This window comes from Leopardus geoffroyi, chromosome B3 (genome assembly GCF_018350155.1).
Source record: "Leopardus geoffroyi isolate Oge1 chromosome B3, O.geoffroyi_Oge1_pat1.0, whole genome shotgun sequence".
NCBI lineage: Eukaryota > Metazoa > Chordata > Mammalia > Carnivora > Felidae > Leopardus > Leopardus geoffroyi.
Genome location: NC_059337.1, coordinates 129,886,650 through 129,895,254, shown reverse-complemented (window position 1 = coordinate 129,895,254; position 8,605 = coordinate 129,886,650). Strand labels below are relative to the sequence as shown.

At 38.9% G+C, this 8,605-nt stretch overlaps 1 long non-coding RNA gene across 1 annotated transcript in view; it reads right to left on the bottom strand.

Moving 5' to 3' along the window:
* Positions 1-615: 615 nt before the first annotated feature.
* Positions 616-8,605, bottom strand: part of LOC123582327 — a 33,167-nt gene continuing 25,177 nt past the window's right edge. Inside the window, exon 2 of the long non-coding RNA XR_006704321.1 lies at positions 616-859. This is a non-coding gene — a long non-coding RNA (uncharacterized LOC123582327). The remainder of the gene's footprint in view (positions 860-8,605) is intronic.

The window sequence follows — 8,605 nt, the reverse complement described above, 5'->3', positions numbered from 1 at the left end:
GAGACATATACTGCAATATTTACAGATGAAATTAAATGAATCTGGGAAACACATTTCAACAGAAAGCTATGGGGCTGAGGGAGGTGGATAGGCATATAGACAAAATATAGACAAAATGAGTATGTCCCCAAGTTAATAATCAATCTTTAAAGCTGGTGTTAGTGAGAATATTAGCATTCTTCATACTCCCCTCTCTCCTTTTGTAGGTTTGAAATTTGCTATACTAAAATATTTATGGCAATATATGGTAGCAATCCCAGTCCAATATTTAAGACAATAGCAACTTTGTTGTATTTTTTTAAATCAATAAAGTTTCACTCATCTGTTAAATCTGATCATACTAATTACGTATTTCTAAGTTGAAACCAGAATACTGAAAAGTGAGTTCAGGCCCAAATCTTCTATGTTGTGACATTGAGATTATTGGAGACATAGACACTCATCAAAGCCACCCTATTTCTCAAACTGCAGCCAAATTAAACCAAAATTAACATTTTTTCTATCCAGTGTATGATTTGGGGGGATGGAGGGTTAACTACATTTCAATTTTTCCCCATTGACATTGAGAACCATTTGCCTGGTATTTGAAACACACAAAAGAAACATTTCTGTAGCTTAATACCTCAGCTGTTTCACTTTCTATTTGCAGTGACATAACACAAGGATTTGGATGTGAAGAGGAGTATCCTAATGCTTAATACCTTCATCAGTCATGTTGTGAGAAGACTCAAAAGCACAGGAACTCCACTTGTTTTCTTCCTAACTCCAAGAAACTCACTCAGAGAACACACACTGGCGGCTTCAGCTTGACTTTGGTTTGTGATGTCAACGTGAGGTTCCTTCTAGTCAGAAGTACATCCTGCAAAGTCCATACAACAGTAGGTGAATTTCATTTTTAGTGCGGCACTCACATATCTGGGATATCAGCTTGCCAGCCCAAATCCAACAGGAGATCTCTGAATATATTTAATTTGAGTCCCTTGTGGCCGACACAGTAAAGATCCGGTGCTGGAGTGCTTAATATGGTCTTGAACAAGATGCTGTATTGTGCTCGGGGGCAGCTCAGTCAGATGCTGGAGAAATCCAGCACCCTGCAATGTTGAGTTGGTTGCTCAACCGGCTCTGGTAATACGAGAGGGCTGTATGTTTTGTGTAAGCACATGGTCTTTGTGTGTGTGGTATTTTATGATTGTCTGCTGCTTGTGGTGTTTGTGTGTAAGCCTAACCACAGGAGAGGTGCACACCAGGCGTGGGAGAAGCCCTGGGATGAGGAATGTTTATTGCAGAATTTCGAGCCACGGAGCACAGTTGCATGCAGGTTACCATGGTGAAACAATGTCTAAGTCAGAAGCACTTGGTTTAGATTTCCTTGGTTTTGCTAGATCAGAGCTAAGATAGATTCAAATTGCTTTCTCAGAATCTCCTCAAATTTCATCCACTTTTCCTTTCTGTATTATTTTTCCATTTCCTTCTGGGACCTACCCACAACATTATTCCCTTATGATTTCGTAGAGAGAATAAATCATTTTAAACAAAATTAAGTAGCCTAATTCTCTTCCATATAACAAAGCACAGTTGTTAAGACTGGTCCTGAAGCCACTTTACCTTGGCTTTTATCACTGACTTGCTGTGTGACCTTGCACAGATAACTTCTCTAGGCCTTACTTTCCTTATCTGTAAAATGTAACAAAGGATAGAACTTACTGTGCAAAGTTATTATGAAGTTTCAGCTATAATTAATGAAAACCTCCAATTCTGTGACTGGTGCATAATAGACGCTCAGAAACTTTCAGAGGGACAGAAAAGAGAGAAAAGAAGGAAAGTTCTTAGTTTGGTTCAACAAAGATACATCACGAAAGATGGGAGGATGAGGGTGAAAAGAGAAAGGGAAAATGTAGATTTAAAAAGAGGATAAAATGCAGAGAGAGAAACCTATACTGCACCCTAGGTGAAAGACAGTGATTCAGGAAAGGCAGCAAGGAGGAACATGTTCATAAGGAAGCAAGCCCTCCATTCTGAGTCTTTTCAATTCAATTCTATCTTCAAATGTCTATGGTGTAATAGATACTAAATGCAACTCTGGATTTGAATAAACATTGTAATTATCACAATCAGGAGATGAGATGCTACTTCCCTGCAGGAGATCCCATTCTAGTGCAGAGGCAGGTAAGAAAAGCAGCCACTACATCGATAAGCAGCAAGCACCTTCCCAAGGGGCAAGCATGGTGACCAGTGGAGCTCAAGAAATGGAGAGCAGGGCCAGAGAGATTCAGAGGAGGTTTTGCTGGTAGCTCTTGACTGGAGTCATGAAGAAAAACTAGGATTTTGTTTGTTGAAGTGGGATTGGAAGGCTGGTCCCAGCAAGTCCTAAACCAAGTAGACTTGCAGAAGGGTATTATTGAAAGTTCCAAAGACCTCCTATGGGAAGGAACCCAACATACAGATCAAGGAAGTGGTCAGAGAGAAGGCCAAACCATAAAGAGCTTTTCATTTGGATTTTATTATAAAAACAATAATAGCCTTTTGTTATAAAAACAATGGTAGCCCATATGAAGCAAAGGGCCACAATCAAATTTGCTGGGGGTGGGGGCCACCAGGAGAAGGATAGGTGGATATGAAGAAGTCAGTCTAGATTTTTAGACATTCTAGACTTCTGGACTTCGGACTTGGTGATATGGAGAATTGTGAGGCTATTTGCTGAGAGAAAAACTACAAAAAGAAAAAAAGGAAAAAAAAAAAAGACTGATGAGAGCATATGGATAAGTTTGGTTTTGTTCTGCATTTGAAATATGTGTCCAACCTCCAGATACACTCATGCAATGTGTTGAACATCACTAGGTGATGATTACTGAGAATACATACATTTAAGTTTTTAGTATATAAAGATTGATTGACCCTGTTTTTCTTTGCACGGCTATTCTTCCCCAGCCAGTGTGTCTGATTTCTCCAACGACATTTAACTCATTCAATACCAAAGGCAACATCATATATTTCCCTCTTACCCCACTGCATCATCAGCACGGTGTTAGTTATGTAAAATACGTATAATAAATAGCTGGTGAAACAAAGCTGAATTTTGGAAAATGGAAACTAATTCTTGAGCAGAAGAATCTCTTTTTAGGTTGTTAGTCAACTGAAATGCTAAAATAATACATAAAATAAGGGAGACCAGTTCCTAATATATGCTCTTGAGTTTAAAAGGCCTTCAGTTTGAGTTCTAAGAGTTGGCTAGTGCAACCGAAAACAGTCTAAGACCTATATGCCTTTAAGATAAGAATTACTTATAATTTTTATTTTATTTTATCTTAATCCAAAGTTAAATTCCCTTTTTTAAACTTCCTTTTCTAATTATTTTCCCCCCATGGATGAAAGTGTATCACCTGACAGGTCTCAAATCCCTCATAGTTCATTGCTTGCTAAACATCTCCCTTTGGACATCTTCCCTGGCTCTCAGACTCCTCATGTCCTGATTTGCACTCATTCTCCAACATAGAGCATCTCTGCCAATGATATACCATCTTCCCAATTATCCAGGTTCAAAAACCCTGGGACACCTAGGTGGCTTAGTTGGTTAAGCATCCAACTCTTGATTTTGGCTCAGGTCATGATCTCTGCTCAGATCATGATTTTGTGGTTTCATGAGTTCGAGCCCTGCATCGGGTTCTGTGCTGGCAGCACAAAGCCTGGCTAGTTCTCTCTCCCTCCGTCTCTCTGCACCCCTCCCCCACTTGTGTTGTGTCTGTCTCTCTCTCAAAATAAATAAATAAATAAACTTAAAAAAAAAAAAACACAGAAACGTGAACAACCAGACTTCTATGTCCTTCCTGTCTCATGCCCCATCATTTGCCAAGTCCTGACATTTCTTCTTTCCTTTTAGCCCTTGATCACTACTTTTTCCCTTTTGTTTTCCTTTCCTTTCTTCTCTTCCCACCAACACACTTGCCTTGGCATTGTTTCATGTCTTGTCAGTCAATCTTTAATCCATTACAGATTTACTTGTAGAAGTGTCCACATTTCTATATTCAAAATTCACGAGTAAATTTTATCCCACAAGGGGAAACTCTTGAGAGGAAGAGTTATCAACGCAAAATGGAAGATACAGTTAGTCATCACAGCTTCTTCTAACTCCAGTGTTGGGCACCATATGGGATGAGAAATCTAGCGGTCACCAAATGACATTATAACGTTGGACCCTGGGTGTCAGGCTATATTGAAACTCCAACTCTTTCAGCACTGGAAAATTGTCTGGATGGAGGGAAGACCGCTCAGCATGCTGGAAGTCAGGGAGAGGCTCTGTAACAATCTGCACTTGTTTTGTATTAGCAGGTATTTTTAGAGGATTAAAGGAGAAAACTGGCTGTAATGCATAGCACTCAACAGGAGATCTTCTTATAGACCACAGGGGAATCCCCTTTTATTTTTGTAAGTGGGGAAACAGTGAAATGAAGCACACACCTACTCACAAACAAAACAAAACAAAACAAAACAAAACAAAAAACACAAAAGTGTCTTCTGACCTTTTTCGTTTGGAGGGACCTGGTGCAGGAAAGGAGTCATAGGGAATCGCAAAAGCTTAGCGCTAAATGAGGCCGTAGAGATCATACCTTGCAAAGACCTCAAATTACAGACGAGGAAACAGACAAAGGAGTGTGCCATTTTCCCAAGGTCACAGCTAGTTAACTTTTCAGCAGGGACTAGAATTTGAGTCTCTTAAATCCCAGTCCAGCCTCTTAAATCCTAAGAAAAGGTGGGAAAGAAGTGCTATTTCCCAAGGAATCACTTACCTTCTTGCAAAAGGAGCCTTTGCCTACCTGAAAAAGACACAGTCTGTGTTACCATATGGTTTAAAATATGAAGCAGTTATCCTGACAATTCTTCTGGAAAGTTCTTTCAGGCAACTTCAGTATCTTCCTGCTAGGTTTCCTGGCTGTCCTGAGAAACTTATCCCAGGGCCCATAGTTACTTCTACAGACTTCGCATACAAGAGACTAAACCAGCGGCTTCTGAATTATGATCCCTGAGCTATTTGGGGTTTGGCACACCTTGCCGTTTAGCAGAGAAGTAAATTTTCAATTTCTAGAAGAGTGAAGTTGGGAAGGAGGAGAAAAAGAAACCTCTTAACTGAAAAGTGAAACACAAACTGTAGATTCTACTATGAAAAGCAGACAGTAATTTCATTGTGTACACACATACACAAATACAGAGAGAGAGAGAGAGAGAGGACTAGAAAGACCATAAATGATCATAACAAGTAAATTTAAAAAAGCCAGCATCATGCCTGTGTGCACTAGCTGGAGGAATGGATACACCACTTGCTAAAACTCTCAGAGCCTCGACAGAAGGCCACTGGGATGAAAGAAAACCTCATCTGTATACAGAAAAATGCAGTGTCTTTTCTGAAATGACTATGAAATAATTTTTCTCAAAGATCCTGTGGCCTTTGCCCCCACTCCTTGCAGCAGAATAAGAAAAGGCATAATAGCAGTGACTGGGGAGAAACCTTATATGTCCCTGGCAGTGTGTTGGAACATACCAGAGAAAATTAACAGCTTCAAGTCAGATAGGTTCCTGGATCATAGAAACCTCCTGTTGAGCATTCATCATTTAAGCTCCATTGTTTTGTTTTGTTTTGTTTTTTTATCAACTGGCCAAATTTCTAATCAGATACACACGCACACTACTAACAATCATACATGCATATGTACACCATGTACACACACACACACACACACACACACACACACAGCCCTAAAGTCGACACATGGCTACAATTTTCTTATTGTCCCAAATTGAATTTGAATATACAGTAAGCCAGCTGGATGATGATAGTTTTACAAGGTCTGGAGATAATTTATCAATTGAACTTCAAAGCTCTCTCAGCCTTTCTGCACTGGTCATTATTAAGTAGGAAAATATGTAATCATTTGGGAAGAAAAATATTAGATTTAAACTAAGGTCAACTAATCTTGAATCGAGGTAAGTTTCCAATGTATCACCCACCCCCATCTTGTTTTCCTAACCTACCATTCCCTCACACACGGCCATCACCTCCCTAAAGACTTCAGATCTGGGCTGGAGAAGTCTATGGAGACAAAGGAGAAATTAATGACATTTAACAAGATATCCCTCTTCTTAGCTGCACATGGTAGAAAAGAGTTGATAGCTCGAAAATCTTTGCTGACAATCCTCAGGCAAAATGCATCTAAAATTTAGAAATGTGCAGGGTTGAAAAACATACGTTAGGCATGGAAGAATCTGAATATTTAGCTAACACTCAAAAGCCTTCGAGGCAACTGAATTCTTCTGGAGCATTGGATATAGACAGGCAGTGTGTGAAGCCACTTGCCAGCACGTGAGCATTTAATCTTCAGAACAGTCTGAAACAGGGAAACTTTCAACCCCCATTTTACGTATGAAAACAATGGTCTTAGGCTGGTTAATGAATCTGAGTTAACAGCCAGTGAAGTCGTCACACTGGTACAGGTCAGTTTGACCCACAAGTTCATCCTCTTACTAGCATGCTATGAATGAGAAACCACGGGAACCCTAGAGCTAGTCTTTTCAAAGTAAAAACAAACACTGTGTTTGACAGATGATCCATGTCTAGCTCAAAACTACAGTGCAAACAGAAAAGAAGATGGATATATGATGGGTTAAGTAACAGTTCAAAACTGCTCTTGGTGTTATTAACAATGTATAGTTCAGTTGACTTCCAGTTGTCAAATACTTATTTAACACCTGTATTTCCAAAGACCTCTTTTTGTTTATCAGAAACACAAGAGATTTTTTTTGAAGGTAGGACAATAGCTGCTTCCTAGCGTCACTATTAATTTAGTAGTAAATGTAAGACAGGCACCAAAATAATTTCAGGGCAAGCCAGATGAACATCATATTCTAATGGGAGCATTAAAAATATTCCCAAGAGAGATGATCTTTTAACTGAGAACTGAAAAATGGAAAGATTTTGAGGCTGATGGGAACAAAATTTTCTCAGTAGGAGAAACGCTAACAGCAAAGGTCTGAGGCATAGAATCTTGGGCCCAATTCAAAGGTCATCTGGTATATCACTGACTAGTTGATAGAGTTGAATCGTGCGGAAGAGTGATAGAATACAATATATACAGAGGGAAATAGTAAGATTGGATCAATGTTGTAGAGAAAATTACATTTGCTTGGATCTTGTTTTGCTTTGGCTTTTTGTGTTTTGCCAAGTTGGTTGTTTATAATAGTATTGTGTAGGAGTATCATAAACCTCCTTGCCAATGATCGCTAGAACTAGAAATCTCCACCAAAATATTCTACTGATTAATTTAACTTGGACACCTTAAGTGACTCCCAGCATTACTCAAGACTTAAAAACCCTAAAGGTACATCAATATTAAAACATTGTTTTAGCATTCTTTGCAAATCAATATCGAGTGCCTGAGACTATTTCTTTTTTAAACACTCATTATTGCATAATTATCTGATGATACTCCCACAACCTATCGAGAAAAAATCAACACAATGACTTGTTGGGATACTTACTGCAAATGTCTCACCAAAACAACCCAAAAGAGTTTATTTTCTGTTTCTCTTTGGCTGTGCATATGCAAGCACATAACACTAAATTATCTGCATGCAGTATGCCAAGGGGGCCAAACCTACTAAAGTCTTAAAATCTTGCAAATTTCATTCATGCTTTGTTGTTGTTGTTGCTTTAATCAGTGTGCTTGGAATAGGGAAATGAAAAGACAGAAATGGAGTTTGGCCTTGGATTCACCACTAAATTATCATCTTTATTTCCACAAGTGTTACATGTTTAAAGTCCTTTACAGGGGCGCCTGGGTGGTTCAGTCAGTTAAGCATCCAATTTCGGCTCAGGTCATGATCTCACTGTTTGTGAGTTCGAGCCCCGCATCAGGGTCTGTGCTGACAGCTCGGAGCCTGGAGCCTGCTTCGGATTCTGTCTCCTTCTCTTTCTCTGCCCCTCTCCAACTTGTGCTCTGTCTATGCCTCTCAAAAAATAAATAAATGTAAAAAAAATATTTTAAAAATAAAGTCCTTTACAATTCCTGGTTGCCTGTTCCCACGTGGCATACCACTTAAATTTAACCACCAAGAAAGTCAAGGTATTGAAATATCAAGTTGTCTCCAGTGTTAAAGGCAGCAGATTCTAGGATACAACAAGCTAGTTGGAAGTAAATAAGGTTGAAAAGGTTTCATTAAAAGCTGTAGTTGTCTAGAGAGGGAAATTGAAAGCCCCCAGAAAGTGCAATAGTTAATGGCCCAAGGGTAAAATAAAACAGATCCCACAAACTAGTGATTTGCACCTAAAAACAAATTTCTGGTTTGTAAATCTGGCAATGAACTACAATGCAAATGCATGATCTAGATTTCAGTTTGTGTCTTGATTTAGCATGTGACTAAACCCTTGGTGTGAGTAGAATCAATACAAAGAACTTCTGATTGATGAACATGAAGAGATAGATATTTTTCTCTGATATTTCAGATACATTCATGGGAAATTGCTTTTCCTTTAAATGACACCACTGAGATTTGCATTAAAGGTAATCAAAAATAGAATTTTTATAGGAATTTTCTTCATATCAGGCTTACTTAAAAA